General features: G+C 42.5%; 1 protein-coding gene across 3 annotated transcripts in view; it reads left to right on the forward strand.

Moving 5' to 3' along the window:
* The window catches only part of N4BP2 (NEDD4 binding protein 2), a 116,063-nt gene that overhangs the window by 12,927 nt on the left and 87,774 nt on the right, over positions 1 to 15,362 (forward strand). For all 3 annotated transcript variants that reach the window (XR_011386210.1, XR_011386209.1, XM_070068125.1), the window contains exon 3: positions 7,825 to 7,921. The gene's annotated coding sequence lies outside the window, so the exon portion shown is untranslated. The remainder of the gene's footprint in view (positions 1 to 7,824; positions 7,922 to 15,362) is intronic.

The raw sequence follows: 15,362 nt of genomic DNA on the forward strand, positions 1-15,362 counted from the left end.
TCTGCTTTCCCAGGCAGATTAGCAGGGAACTGAATTGGAAGTAAAACAGAGGGAACTCAAACTGGTGCCCACATGTGATGCTGGCACTGCAGGTGGCGGCTTTACCTGCTTTGCCATAGTGTCAGTCCCATCTGTCCCTTTGTAAAACGAGTTATCCATTTGCAAACTGCTGATTTATTTGGCACATTGTCACCATAAACTTTTTGTAAAGCAGCAATGATTTTACCATTCTTTCATCCAAGTGTTGCCATTATTTTGATACTTGTTCTTTTCAATTTTAGTAGAATTCATGTTGCTCTGATAGGGACTCTTTTCAAACATTTTATAACAAGTTACTCTGACTTTGTTTTGGTGCAAAAAATTTGAAATCCATGCATAGTTGTTTCATAATATGTATTTTCCATGAACTTTTTCTTTTAAAAGCTTTATTTATTTATTTGAAAATTAGAGTTACAGAGAGAGGGAGAGACAGAAAGAGAGGGATCTTCCATCCGCTGGGAACTTGTGGATACTGGGGCCCAAGGACTTGGTCCATTTGCTGCTGCTTTCCCGGGTGCATTAGTAGGAAGCTGGATTGGAAGTAGAGTAGATGGGATTTGATCCAGTACGTATGGGATGCTGATGTTGTGGGCAGTGGCTTCAACTACTGTGCCGTAACACCAGGACCTCCATGAATTTTTTGAAGACATCTGTGTATCAAGGATGGGGAACATCTGACCTGTCAGCTGTGAAGTCATTTGGTCTGATCTGCCAAGGCAACTGCAGGCAGACTTGAAAATTCAATGATTTATAACAGACTAATTGTTAAGTTTATAATTTTTAAAAAGATTTATTTATTTATTTGCAAGTCAGAGTTACACAGAGTGGAGAGGCATAGAGAGAGAGAGAGGTCTTCCACCCGATGGTTCACTCCCCAGATGGCTGCAATGCCTGGAGCTACACCATTCTGAAGCCAGGAGCCAGGATCTTCTTCCAGGTCTCCCACATGGGTGCAGGGGCTCAAGGACTTGGGCCATCTTCCACTGCTTTCCCAGGCCACAGCAGAGAACTGGATCAGAAGAGGAGCAGCCGGGTCTCGAACTGGTGCCCATGTGGGATGCCGGCGTTTCAGGCCAGGCCGTTTACCTGCTGCGTCACAGTGCCGGCCCCAAATTTATAATTTTGTATGGCCTGCAAGTGATGTTATAAATATGCAGATGGCCATTGGCAAAAAAAAGTTCCCTACCCCTAACCCATGATAAAATTTAATTAATGAATTAGTCACAGTAAAATATTAACCATAACTAATAATCAAATAGAACAATTGTTAGGGCTGGTGCTGTGGCGTAGTGGGTAAAGCCTTTGCCTGCAGTGCCGGCATCCCATATGGGCGTCGGTTCGAGGCCTGGCTGCTCCACTTCTGATCCTGCTCTCTGATGTGGCCTGGGAAAGCAGTAGAAGATGGTCCAAGTGCTTGGGCCCATGTACCCACGTTGGAGACCCAGAAGAAGCTCCTGGCTCCTGGCTATGGATCGGCGCAGCTCCGGCCGTTGTGGCCATCTGGAGAGTGAACCAGTGAATGGAAGACTCTCTCTCTCTCTCTCTCTCTCTCTGCCTCTGCCTCTGCCTCTGCCTCTGCCTCTGCCTCTGCCTCTTCTTCTCTCTCTGTGTAACTGTGACTTTCAAGTAAAATAAATAAATTTAAAAAAAAAAAACACAAATAGAAGAGTTGTTATGGTATACTACAATAAGAATTATATGAATGTGGTCTCTTTCTCTCAAAATATTGTACTGTACCCAAGCTTCTGTTGACACTATGAGATGATGTGAGGTGAATGATGCAGGCATTGTGACCTAGCATTAAGCCACTGTTGTCCTTCTCCATCCATCCCTGGGAAGCTGTTCTGAGTAACATGATACATGTGAATTATCCTTTTATCCTGTATAGCCACACTGTTTATTTGCTACCCTCCAGTTTATCATTTAATAGTCATCTTCTTTACCTGATCAACTGCCATAGTATCACACTGCTTGTGTTCAAGTGATCTTCAGCATGGTGTGCACTTTAAAATTTATGGGGGTGGGTGTTGTGGCACAGCAGATTAAACCATAGCTTGTGATACTAGTGTCCCACATTGGTGTGCCAGTTTGAGTCCTAATATACTTTTTTTTTAAAAGATTTATTTATTCATGAAGCAGAATTATAGACAGTGAAAGGGAGGGTGGGGGAGAGAGAAAGATGAGAGAGAGAGGAGAGAGAGGTCTTCCATCTGCTGGTTTACTCCTCAAATGGCTGCAATAGCCAGAGCTGGGTCCATCCAAAGCCAGGGGCTTGGAGCTTCTTCTTGGTCTCCCACATGAGTGTAGGAGCCCAAGCACTTTGTCTGTCCTCTGTTGCTGTCCCAGGCCTTTAACAGAAAACTGGATTGGATGTAGATCAGCTGGGACTTGAATCGGCACCCATGTGGGATGCTAGTGCCGCAGGCAGAGGCCCAGCACTGGCCCCTAATGTGCTTCTGATCCACTTCCTGCTTATGCATCCTGGGAAACAGCAGTGTGTACTTGGGACCCTGATACCCATGTGGGAGATGTGGATGGAATTTCGGGCTCCTGGCTTTGACCTGGTCCAGCCCTGGCTATTGGGGGCATTTGAGGAGTGAACCAGCAGATGGAAGATGGAAAATCTCTTTGCCTCTGTCTCTGTCACTTTGCCTTGCAATAGATGAAGGATAAATGAATAAACGTATGAACTATTTAGTTGTGGAGTTTTCCGTTTAATATTTTCATTCTGATACTCTTGAGTCTTGGTAACTGAATGTGCAGAGTAAAATTGTGGATAAGGAAGGACTACTGTAGATGCTGGGAGATGATTGCATTGGGTCAAGCAGTCAATAGAAAATACAATGTTGGAGGGCTGGCGCTGTGGCGTGGTGGGTTAATGCCCTGGCCTGAAGCACCGGCATCCCATATGGGTGCCGATTGAAGGCCCGGCTGCTCCATTTCCAATCCAGCTCTCTGCTGTGGCCTGGGAAAGCAGTAGAGGATGGCCCAAGATTTGGGCCCCTGTGCCCACGTGGGAGACCTGGAAGAGGCTCCTGGCTTCAAATCCGCACAGCCTGCCGTTGCGGCCAGTTGGGGAGTGAGCCATCAGATGGAAAACCTTTCTCTCTGCCTTTCCTCTCTCTGTGTGACTCTGACTTTGAAATAAATAAATCTTAAAAAAAAAAAAAAAAAAGTACAATGTTGGAACAACAAATGTAAACTATGTTTTATTTTAAGAAACTGAAAACCATATAGGAAACATTAGAGGTTTGTTTAGTATGATTTAACAATTCTCCTGATCATTATCAATTCTAGGTGCATTGAGAAAATAAAATTTCTAGATAATTCTTCCAATGTAGGAAATCGAATGTCTTAGAAATTTTTTTAAAAGATGTATGTATTTATTTGAAAGTCAGAGTTACAGAGAGAAGAATGAGAGACAGAGAGATCTTCCATCTGCTGGTTCACTCCCCAAATGGCCATAACACCCAGGGCTGGGCCAGGCCAAAGCCAGGAGCCAGGAGCTTCTTCTGGGTCTCCTATGTGAGTGCAGGGACTCAAGTACTTGAAACCTCTTCCACTGCTTTCCCAGGCACAGTAGCAGGGAGCTGGATTTGAAGTGGAGTAACTGGGTGTCGAATCGGTACCCTGGGTATGCCGGCGCCACAGACAGGGACTTTACCCACAACGCCACAATGCCAGTCCCATGTCTTAGAAATTTTTTTTTTTTTTTTAATTTGACAGGTAGAGTTAGTGAGAGAGAGAGAGAGAGACAGAGAGAAAGGTCTTCCTTCCGTTGGTTCACCCCCAAAATGGCCGCTTTGGCTGGCGCACTGCACCAATCCGAAGCCAGGAGCCAGGTGCTTCCTCCTGGTCTCCCATGCAGGTGCAGGGCCCAAGGACTTGGGCCATCCTCCACTGCCTTCCCAGGCCACAGCAGAGAACTGGACTGGAAGAGGAGCCACCGGGACTGGAACCCTGAGCCCATATGGGATGCCGGCGCCGCAGGCAGAGGATTAACCAAGTGAGCCATGGTGCCGGCCCCCATGTCTTAGAATTTTTAAAGACAGAAAGGGGAGAGTAGAACATTTCTTGGTGGATGGTGTTTGGGAGGAAGGAAGTGGATGAATAGGGCAAATGGATATTATACTTGCTTATGCACAATGATTTATTGGAGAGTGCAGGTACCTGGTAGATAATTTTTTTAAAAATTTATTTGAGAGGTAGAGTTGCAGACCGTGAGAGGGAGAGACAGAGAGAAAGGTCTTTATCTGCTGGTTTACTCCCTAAATGGCTGGGTCTCCCATGCTTGTACAGGGGCCCAAGGACTTGGACCATCATCTACTGCTTTCCCAGGCCATAGCAGAGAGCTGGATTGGAAGAGGAGCAGCCGGGACTAGAACTGGTGCCCATATGGGATGCTGGCACTGCAGGTGGAGGATTAACCTACTGCACCACAGTACTGGCACCGAGAATTTTACACATAGTTTCAGAAGCTATCCATATCCTGTTTTGTCAGGGGACACAGAGTCGATGACTGCGTTGCTGTAATCACATTCTGTTCATTTCCCAGGATTTCTGTTTGTCATTGTCTTTTTTATTCTATTTCATCTGTTTATTTATATATTTCTTTATTTAAGGACAGAGTATAGAAGAGGGAAACAGATATTCTACCTGGTGATTCACTCCTCAAATACTTGTAATGGCCATGGCAAGTCCAGGCTGAAACCAGGAGCTGTAAACTCTGTCCAGGTCTCTCATGTGGGTAGCAAGGACCTAAGTATTTGACCTGCTGCCTCCCAGAGTGCACATAAGCATTAGTGTTGGAATTGGAGTGAAGGTGGAACTTGGTCCCAGACACTCTGATGTGGAATGCAGGCATCCCAAGCAGTGACTTACAATGCACCACAACACCTGCCCCAGTTTTTTTTTTTTTTTTTTTTTTTAAAGTATAGTCCTGTCTTTCCTACCCTCTTACTTCCTTCTCTGCCTTCTTTCCTCTTCCATGATGTCAGCTTACCAGCCCTGAGGAGATTTTATTGCATTTTGCGTGACTGTTTCTTCAAGGTGTAGTAAAACTTCTTCCTTAGTCCCTTATATTCTGTAAACTGTTAGTTAAATCCAAAGGTATACATTGACTCAGTTTAAACAAAAAAAAGATTACTTTTTTTTTTTTTTAAAGATTTATTTATTTATTTGAAAGGCAGAGTTACAGAGAAGGGGAGAGAGAGAGAGAGATATCTTCTATACGCTGGTTCACTCCTCAAATGGCCACAGTGGCTGGAGTTGGGCCCATCTGAAGCCAGGAACCAGGGGCTTCTTCCAGGAGAGAGAGAGAGAGAGAGAGATCGGTCGGTCTTCCTTTTCTGTTGGTTCACCCCCCGAAATGGCCGCTACGGCCGGTGGGCTGTGGCCGGCGTGCTGCGCTGATCCAAAGCCAGGGGCCAGGTGCTTCTCCTGGTCTCCCATGCAGGTGTAGGGCCCAAGGACCTGGGCCATCCTCCACTGTACTCCTGGGCCACAGTAGAGAGCTGGACTGGAAGAGGAGCAACCGGGACAGAATCCGGCATCTCAACCGGGACTAGAACCCGGTGTGCGGCACCGCAGGTGGAGGATTAGCCAAGTGAGCCGTGGCCCCGGCCAGTTTCAGTCTTCTCTTGTACAGATGAAAGGATCACAGACCAGATGGGTCCTGGGGGTTAGGGATAGGTTGAGCTGTGTGTTGCTGAGCCAGGGTGGGAGGAACAAGAGGAGAAGAGAGGCTGGGGGTTTGGCTGGTAGTGGACCAAAGGGGGGTCTTGAAATACCAATACTTGGTTTAAGGAATAGTACAGTTCTAATAAAGCAAGACAAACACACACACACACACACACACACACACACACACACATATCATGTGACTTTTCTCCCTTTTCATCCATGATTCTCAATCAGTTATTTATGAATAATGTTCTTTCTTTTTTTAAAACAAGTTATTTTATTTATTTGAACGGCATAGTTACAGAGAGGGAGAGGGAGAGACAGAGAGAGGGAGAGGTCTTCTATCTGATGGTTCATTCTCCAAATGACTGAAAGCCAGGAGCCAGAAGCTTCATCTGGGTCTCCCATGTGTGTGTAGGGGCTCAAGCACTTGGGCTGTCCTCTGCTGCTTTCCCAGATGCATTAGCAGGGAGCTGGATTGGAAGTGGAGCAGCCTGGACTCCTAGCTGGTGCTCATATGGGATGCCAGTGCTGCAGGCAGCAGCTTAACCTGCTATGCCTCAGTGCTAGCCTCTCTATTATTTCTTTTACATTTGGTAGTTAGCTGCCTCTGTAGAGACAAGGTTTTCCATAACAACCAGGGCTAGTTTTTACAGTTTACTTATTTAATCTTTATTTTTTTCCCCAAGGGCTATTCCCAATTTATATTCAATTGGATCAACACAGAAAGAAGCTATCACAATCCTATTTAGACAACTCTGCTTTACTTGATTTACTGGTTTAGTGGCTTTTTTCCCCCCTTCAATTTATCTGAAAGGCAGAGGGACAGACGGAAAGAGAGGAAGTGATCTTCCATCTGCTGGTTCACTTCCCAAATGGCCACAAGGGCCATGACTGGGCCAGGCTGAAGCCAGAAGCCAGGAATTCCATCTGGATCTTCTACATGAGTGGTGGGAGCCCAGGTAGTTGGGCAGTCCTCAGCTGCTTTCCCAGGTGGATTAGCAAGGAGCTGGATTGGAAGCTGAGCAGCTGGGGTTGGAACCTGCACTCAGATATAGGATGCTGTTGTAGCAAGTAGTGACTTAATCTTCTGTGCCACAATACTGGCCCCGGCTAGAGCATTTTTTTTTTTTAATTTTTAATAGAAAGTTTTATTTACTAAATATAAATTTTGTTAAGTACAACTTTTGGATTATAGTGGTTCTTCCTTCCATACCCACCCTCCTACCCCCAAACCATCCCACCTCCTACTCCTTCTCCCATCCTATTCTTCATTAAGATTAATTTTTAGTTATCTTTATATACAGAAGATCAACTCTATACTAAGTAAAGATTTCAACAGTTTGCAGCCACACAGACACACAAGTATAAAGTGCTGTTTGAAGACTAGTTTTACTGTTAATTCTCAGTACAACACATCTGGACAGAGGTCCTACGTGGGGAGCAAGTGTGCAGTGACTCCTGTTGTTGATTTAACAATGACACTCTTATTTAAGATGTCAGTGATCATCCAAGGCTCTTATCATGAGCTGCCAAGGCTATGGAAGCCTCTTGAGTTCACAATCTCTGACCTTATTTAGACAAGGCCATAATCAAAGTGGAAGTTCTCTCCTCCCTTCAGAGAACGGTACCTCTTTCTTTGATGGCCCCTTCTTTCCACCAGGATCTCACAGAGATATTTCATTTAAATCCTATCTTGGTTTTCCATGACTGAAATGCTCTCCTGGGCTTTTTAGCCAGATCTGAATGCCTTTAGGGCTAATTTTGAGGCCAGAGTGCTGTTTAGGGCATTTGTCACTCTAAGAGTCTGCTGTATATTTGCTTCCCATGTTGGATCGTTCTCCTTTTTAATTCTATCAATTATTGTTAGCAGACACTTGGTCTTATTTATGTGATTAGGGCTGTTTTTTAATCTGGAAGTAGTGTTAAAATGCAGAGTGAGTGCTTAATTCTTATCTTTTGTGTATTTTCAGAGTGTGATAGTTGCCTCCAGGTCTTGTCTTTTTTGTGGTTTTCTTTTTGAAATACTTTGTGTTTTTATAATACAAATGTTCCATTTATTTGATACAGCATGCTTTTAATATATAACATTTTATTTTATAGTAAGAAGACATGTTGGATAGTAGGAAGAATTGCCGAGTTTGTGGATATCAACCGTGGCCTTACTAAGCACGTTAATAGCATCAATGACAGACAGACGGTAAGTATTATTAACGCTGTAAAGTATAAACACTTTACACATATATTTTCAGGTTTTTATTTACATATTGGAGTGGATTAAAAGCTTTCATGAGAGGGACTGGTGCTGTGGTCTAGTGGGTAAAGCTGCTTGCAGTGCCAGCATCCGTATGGGCGCCAGTTTGAGACCCGGCTGCTCCACTTCTTAGCCAGCTCTCTGCTATGGCTTCGGAAAGCAGTAGAAGATGGCTCAAGGGCTTGGGTCCCTGCACCGCATGGGAGACCCAGAAGAAGCTTCTGGCTCTTGGCTTCGGATTGGCCTAGCTCCAGCCATTGCAGCTATTTGAGGAGTGAACCAGCAGATGGAAAATCTCTCTGCCTCTGCCTTTGCCTCTGCCTCTCTCTAATGCTGCCTTTCAAATAAATAAATACATCTAAAAAAAAAGCTTTCATGCAAAGAAAAATATAATCATGGATTTTGTTATTTTAATTTCTTCTTTTTTTTTTGACAGGTAGAGTTAGACAGTGAGAGAGAGAAACAGAGAGAAAGGTCTTTCTTCCTTCCGTTGGTTCACCTTCCAAATGGCCACTATGGCCGGTATGCTGTGCCAATCTGAAGCCAGGAGCCAGGTGCTTTTCTTCCTGGTCTCCCATGCAGATGCAGGGCCCAAGCACTTGGGCCATCTTCCACTGCACTCCCGGGCCACATTAGAGAGCTGGACTGGAAGAGGAGCAACCAGGACAGAATCCGGCTTCCTGACCGGGACTAGGACCTGGGGTGCCAGCGCCACAGGTGGAGGATTAGCCAAGTGAGCCATGGCGCTGGCCCTATTATTATAATTTCTAAAACAGTTTATGGCTTAGAAATTATGGTGGTAAAAACCATGTTGATTCAGAAGATCCATAGAACTGTATTGTAATACCAATTTTCCCATTTAATGAGTGTTTCTGTACTTCTAAAATGTTACTTTTTGGGATGGGTGTTGTGGTACAGTGGGTTAAATCATTGTTTGGGATTATTGCTTCCTAAATTGGAGTACCCGAGATTGCTTCCAGCTTCTGCTTCTGAACCAGCTTCCTGCTAACATCCCTGGGAGGCAGTAAATGATGACCCAAGTGCTTCAGAGTAGCTGGGATGCTAACCAGCACTCTGGAATGGGATGCGGGGGTTCTAAGAGACAACTTTGCCTGCTGTACCACAATTCCATCCCTATATTATATTTTGGTAAAGCTGGTAAGACTCACATAGTAAAAAAGAAATTCCAAGTGAGAAATACTGCTCTCTTTGTTTTTAATTCTTTTTAATTTTATTTTTTATTTATCCCCCCGCCCCCGCAAAGAAACCTTTTATTTAAGGAATATAGACTTTATGCATTTCGTAAGTACAACTATAGGAATATAGCAGTACTTCCTACCATACCTGCCTTCCAACTCACTCTCCCTCTCTTCCTCTTCCCTCTCACATTCCCATTCTCCACTAAGATCCATTTTCGATTAACTTTATACGCAGAAGACCAGCTCTATACTAAGTAAAGAGTGTAACAGTTTGCACAGAAAAAGAAACCCAAAAATCAAATAATAAAGCAAAAGAAATCTGTTCCTCAACAGTTGAGACAAGAGCTGTTAAAAGCCATTGCATCTTGAAGTTAATTTCACTTTTTCTTTCTTTTTTTTTTTTAGAAACTTAATTAACTTTAAAGAAGCACCCAAGAATGATACATGCTTTGCAAGCACTTAGACATAATTATAATACAACTCTTTGAGGACAGAGGTCCTGTATGGGCTAGTTGGTGCAAAGTGACTCTTGTTAATTTAACAATTAACACTCTTCCGTATGACATCAGTGATCACCCGAGGCTCTTGAGCTGCCTAGGCTATGGAAGCCTTTTGAATCCACAAACTCTGTCAGTGTTTAGACAAGGCCATAAGCAAAGTAAAAGTTCTCTCCTCCCGTCAGAGAAAAGTACCTCCTTCTTTGATGACCGTTTCTTTCCACTTGGGTCTGACCCATTGAGGTCCTTCATGTAGGACATTTTTTGCCACAGTGTCTTGGCTTTCCATGCCTGAAATACTCTCATGGGCTTTTCAGCCAGACCAGAATGCCTTAAGGGCTGATTCTGAGATCAGAGTGCTATTTACAGTGATTGTCCTTCTGTGTGTGAGTCTGCTGTGTGGACTGCTTCCCATGTTAGAGCATTCAGTCCTTTTTAATTCTATCTGTTATTATTACCAAACCCTTAATCCTATCCATATGATCACTTTAACACTTAAGATGGTATTTTTAACACTCAGCTTAAGGGGATTTTGGGCCCCAAGGCAAGTTTTTAAACTGTATCCTTAGAAGTAAGTCTGTAGGAATGTATGCAGAACTATCCAGCTTTATAGTTACAAACTTCATACACTTAACGGTGATTCTCCCCACCGTGCTGACCCTCCCACCCATACTCCCAACCCCTCGTTCTCCTCCCTCTCTTATTCCCAGTCTTATTTTTTACTGAGATCTATTTTCTTTCTTCCTATTTTTTTTTTTTTAAGATTTTATTTATTTATTTGAGAGACAGAGTTATAGACCGTGAGAGGGAGAGACAGAGAGAAAGGTCTTCCTTTCATTGGTTCATTCCCCAAATGGCCACAATGGCCAGGGCCATGCTGATCCAAAGCCAGGAGCCAGGTGCTTCTTCCGGGTCTCCCACACGGATGCAGGTGCCCCAGGACTTGGGCCATCTTCTACTGCTTTCCCAGGCCATAGCAGAGAGCTGGATTGGAAGAGGAGCAGCTGGGACAAGAAATGGTGCCCATATGGGATGCGAGCACCACAGGCGGAGGATTAACCTACTGCGCCATGGCGCTGGCCCCCAGAGATCTATTTTCAATTGACTTTATACACATATGATTAACTCTAAGAGTAAAGAGTTCAACAGGTAGCATGAAGAAAAAAATAAAAAATAAAAAAAATAAAGTATGCCTCAGCAGTCAAGACAAGGGCTGTTCAAGTCATTGCTTCTCAAAGTGTCAATTTTACTTCTATGGATCGCCTTTTAGGTGTTCTGTTATCACAGGTCAGAGAGAAGATGTGGTATTTGTCCCTTTGGGAGTGGATTATTTCACTAAGTATAATGTTTTCCAGATTCATCCATTTTGTTGTAAATGACCAGATTTCTTTTTTTTTCCTAACCACTTTGTAGTATTCCATAGTGTACATGACCCATAATTTCTGTATCTGTTCTTCAGTTGATGGGCACATAGGTTGATTCCGTGTCTTAGCTGTTGTGAATTGAGCTGCAATAAACATGGGGGTTTGGATAACTCTTCTATTTGCTGATTTCATTTCCCTTGGGTAAATTCTAAGGAGTGGGATGGCTGGGTCAAAAGGTAGGACTATATTCAGATTTCTGAGTTATCTCTCTACTGTCTACCATTGTGGCTTTACCAATTTACATTATCACCAACAGTAGATTAGGGTACCTTTTTCCCTATATCCTTGCTAGTATTTGTTGTAAGTTGATTTTTGTATGAAAGCCATTCATTCTGGGGTGAGGCGAAACCTCTTTGTGGTTTTGATTTACATTTTCCTGATGGCTGGTGATCCTGAACATTTTTTCCTGTGCCTGTTGGTCATTTGGATTTCCTCTTTGAAAAATGTCCTTGCCCATTTCTTCACTGGATTGTTTGTTTTCTTGTTATTGAATTTCTTAATCTCTTTATATATTCTGGTTATTAATCCTTTAACAGTTGCATAGTTCGCAAATAATTTCTTCCATTCTGCCAGTTGCCTCTTTCCTGAGTTTTTTTTTTTTTTTTTTTTTTTTTTTTTTTTTTTTTTGCAGTACAGAAGCTTCTCAGTTTGATGTAATCCTATGTGTTAATTTTGGCTTTGAGTTAGTTCTTCATTAAATGTTTTGTAGAATTCAGCAGTGAAGCCATCTGGTCTTGGGCTTTTCTTTGTTTGGAGGGTCTTTTTTACTGATTCAATTTCTGACTTGGTTATATGTCTGTTTAGGTTTTCTATGTCTTTATGGCTCAGTTTAGGTAGATTGTTTGTGTCTAGGAATCTATACATTTCTTCTGGGTTTCTCAGTTTGTTGGCATACAGCTCTTTGTAGTAATTTCTGGTGATTCTTCTTTATTTCTGTGGTGTCTGTTGTTACATTTCCTTATTCATCTCCAATTTTATCAGTTTAGTTTTCCTTTTTTCAGTTAGTTGGGCCATCTTTTTTTGTTTAATTTTGTTGTTTTCTTCTCTAATTTTAATTATTTATTTTCTCATACTAGTTCTGGGTTTGGTTTGCTGTTGTTTTTCGCTATCCTTGAGATGGCGTTGATAGCTCATTTATTTGGTGACTTTGCAATTTCTTGATGTCGGCACCAATTGCTATAAACTTTCCTCTTAACACTACTTTTGCTGTACCTCATAAGTTTGATATGTTGCGTTGTCATCTTCATTTGTTTCTCAAATTCCTCCTTTGATTTTTTTCTATGGCCCACTGTTCATTCAGGAGCATGTTTAGTCTCCATGTGTTTGCATGTGTTCTAGCGATTCCTGAGTTGCTGATTTCCAGCTTCCTTCCATTGTGGTCTGAGAAGATGCATGGTATGATTTTGATATCTTTTAATTTGCTGAGACTTCCTTATGGCCTAGCATGTGGTCAATTCTAGAGAAAGTTACGTGTACTGGTGAGAAAATGTGTATTTTGCAACTGTAGGATGGAAAGTTCTATAGATATCTGTGAGGTCCATTTGGTCTAAAGTGCTGATTTAGTATGCTATTTCCTTGTTGATTTTCTGTCTGGTTGATCTGTCCATTGCTGAAAGTGGGGTACTGAAATCCTCCATTACTATTGTATTTGAGTCTGTGTCTCCCTTTAGATCTCTTAACATTTCTTTTAAATAGCCAGGTACCCTGTAATTAGGTGCTAATATGTTTATAATAGTTATATCTTCCTGTTGACTTGATCCCTTAATTGTTACATAATGACCTTTGACTCTTTAATAGTTTTTGTGTTAAAGTCTATTTTGTCTGTTATCAGGATGGCCACACCAGCTCCTTTTTTGATTTCTTTTAGCATGGAATATCTTTTTCCATCCGTTCACTTTCAGTCTGCATGGTGAAATGTGTTTCTTGTAGGTAGCAAATAGATGGGTTTTGTTTTTTAATCCATTTAGCCAGTCTGTGTCTTTTAACTGGAGAATTGAGACTATTTACATTCAAAGTGACTATAAAGAGTATTGACTTTGACTTTGCCCTGCCATTTTTCCATAAATACTCCTTTTTTTTTTTTTTTTTTTTTTTTTTTACTTTGGAGTTCCTTTGTACACTCATTGGGAGATTTTTTTCCTTTATCTTCTTTCATAGTGATTACCATGTTTCTGCGTTTCTGTGTGCAGCACATCCTTAAGCATCTTTTGCAAGGCTGGGTGAGTGTTTTCAAATTCTTTCAGTTTCTGTTTGTTTTGGATGATCTTTATTTCACCTTCATTCATAAATGAGAGCTTTGCCGATTACCTTATTCTAGGTTGACAGTTTTTTTCTCCTAAGACTTGGACTATATCTTGCCATTCTCTCCTAGCCTGTAGAGTTTCTGATGAGAAGTCTGCTGTGAGTCTAATTGGAGGTTCTCTGAAAGTAATCTTTTGTTTCTCTAGCGCACATTTTATAATATTCTCTTTATGTTTTACTGTGGAGAGTTTGATTACAGTGTGTTGTGAAGATCTATTCTGGTCATGTCTATTAGGAGTTCTTTGTGTTTCCTGTACTTGGATGTTCCTTTCTTTCTCCAAATTAGGCAACTTTTCTGTTATTATTTCACTATAAAGGCCTTCTAATCCTTTCTCTCTTTCCATGCTTTCAGGAATTCCTAGAATCCATATGTTGAGTCATTTGATAGTATCCTGTAGATTCCCATCCATGTTTTTAGTTTTCTTATTTCCTTTTCTTATTTTTTTGACTGTATAATTTTCTGCGATTTGTCTTCTAAGTCAACTATTTCTTCTGTTTCACTGATTCAGTTATTAAGGTTTTCCACTGCATTTTTAATTTATTCTATTAAATTCTTCATTTCTAAGATTTCCTTTTCCTTTCTCTTGAAGATCTCAATTTTGTGTGTGACATTTCTTTCGTGTCATATATGGATTTCATTAGTTCATGCATTTGCTTCTGATTACGTCTGTGTAATGTTATGATCAGTTTTTTGAATTCCATTTCTGGCATTTCTGCAAAATCTTCATCTTCGCAATCTAATATTGAAGTGTATTCTTTTGGGGGCATCTTGTTGTCTTCCTTATTCTTGTTTATTTAATTGGTGTGTTTATTATTTGGTGTTTGTGGAGATACTTGTTGGTTTCTTTGGTGTTTTTTTTTTTTTTTTTTTTTTTGCTGTGGCAGCTTTTTTCTTTGGACTATGTGTGGATTAGTGGAGTTCTTCTTTCAGGGAATACCTAGAGGTTTGTGGTGGGTGTGGCCAGGAAGCTCTGTTCAATGCCCCAGGGTGAAAGGAATGTTAAGGTGATACCGAGATTGGGTGTGGTAAATCTTCTCTCTCTCTCTCTTTTTTTAAATCTGAGGGGAGGTTTTTCAGTTCTGTTGGTGTAGACTCAGCTCATTTCCTCTCTGCAAAGGAGACCAGTGCCTGGGCACTAGCCCCTGTGGGTATAATAGTCATCCACACTACCACAAGGAGCACATAAAGGATCTGTGCAGTCCTTGGTAGAAGCAGATTCCCCAGCAGTGTGTCTCACAAGGGAACCAGGGAGCCCTGGGGGTGTGGAGTCTCCCACAGTGACTGCCCAAAGTCCCAGCCACACCCTGAGGCTTCCCACACAGCCTCAGTGTTTTCCCAGTCCTGACACACAAACCTCCCACAGTCATGAGCACCCAGCCCCACTTCAGTTCTCCCTACTAGACTCAGGATTCTCAGCTCAGCTGGGTGCTGGGTGTGGACATGAGGTGGTGTAGCTGTTATGTATGTCCAAAATGGCACCTGCTCTCTATCAGCTTGTTACAGGATGCTGTGGCAGGGTGATCAGGGAGAGAGAAATGTGCCTCCTTACCCCCCCCCCCCCTTTCTCCTCTAGTTTGGCAAGTACACCATCCCCCACAGGGCTCCAAGCTAGATTCCCTCCAGGCTTTTCCTGCAGCTTTATCGCCAGTGGCTTGGGCTGATGCAGTCTGACTTCGCCTCTCTCCAAAGCTGGTGTGGAGGCTCTCTGCTGCTGGGGTCCTGATTTGTGCAGGCTTACACCCTCCACGTAGGTGCACTGTGTCCCTCTAATTTGCGTGGCGTTTCCTCTGCCATTTTCTCCCTAATTCTTCCCTGAGACTGCACTCTCTCCACTTTTTTAAAGCTTTCTTCTCCTAGACTGGAGTGGTAAGCTCCCTCCCTACTCCACCATCTTCACCTCCATCGCTGTTGCCTTTGATGCAAATATCATTGGTGGAGGTGATGAGAAAAGCTTGGATTATAAAT

The sequence above is a fragment of the Oryctolagus cuniculus genome, chromosome 2, assembly GCF_964237555.1.
Source record: "Oryctolagus cuniculus chromosome 2, mOryCun1.1, whole genome shotgun sequence".
Classification (NCBI taxonomy): domain Eukaryota; kingdom Metazoa; phylum Chordata; class Mammalia; order Lagomorpha; family Leporidae; genus Oryctolagus; species Oryctolagus cuniculus.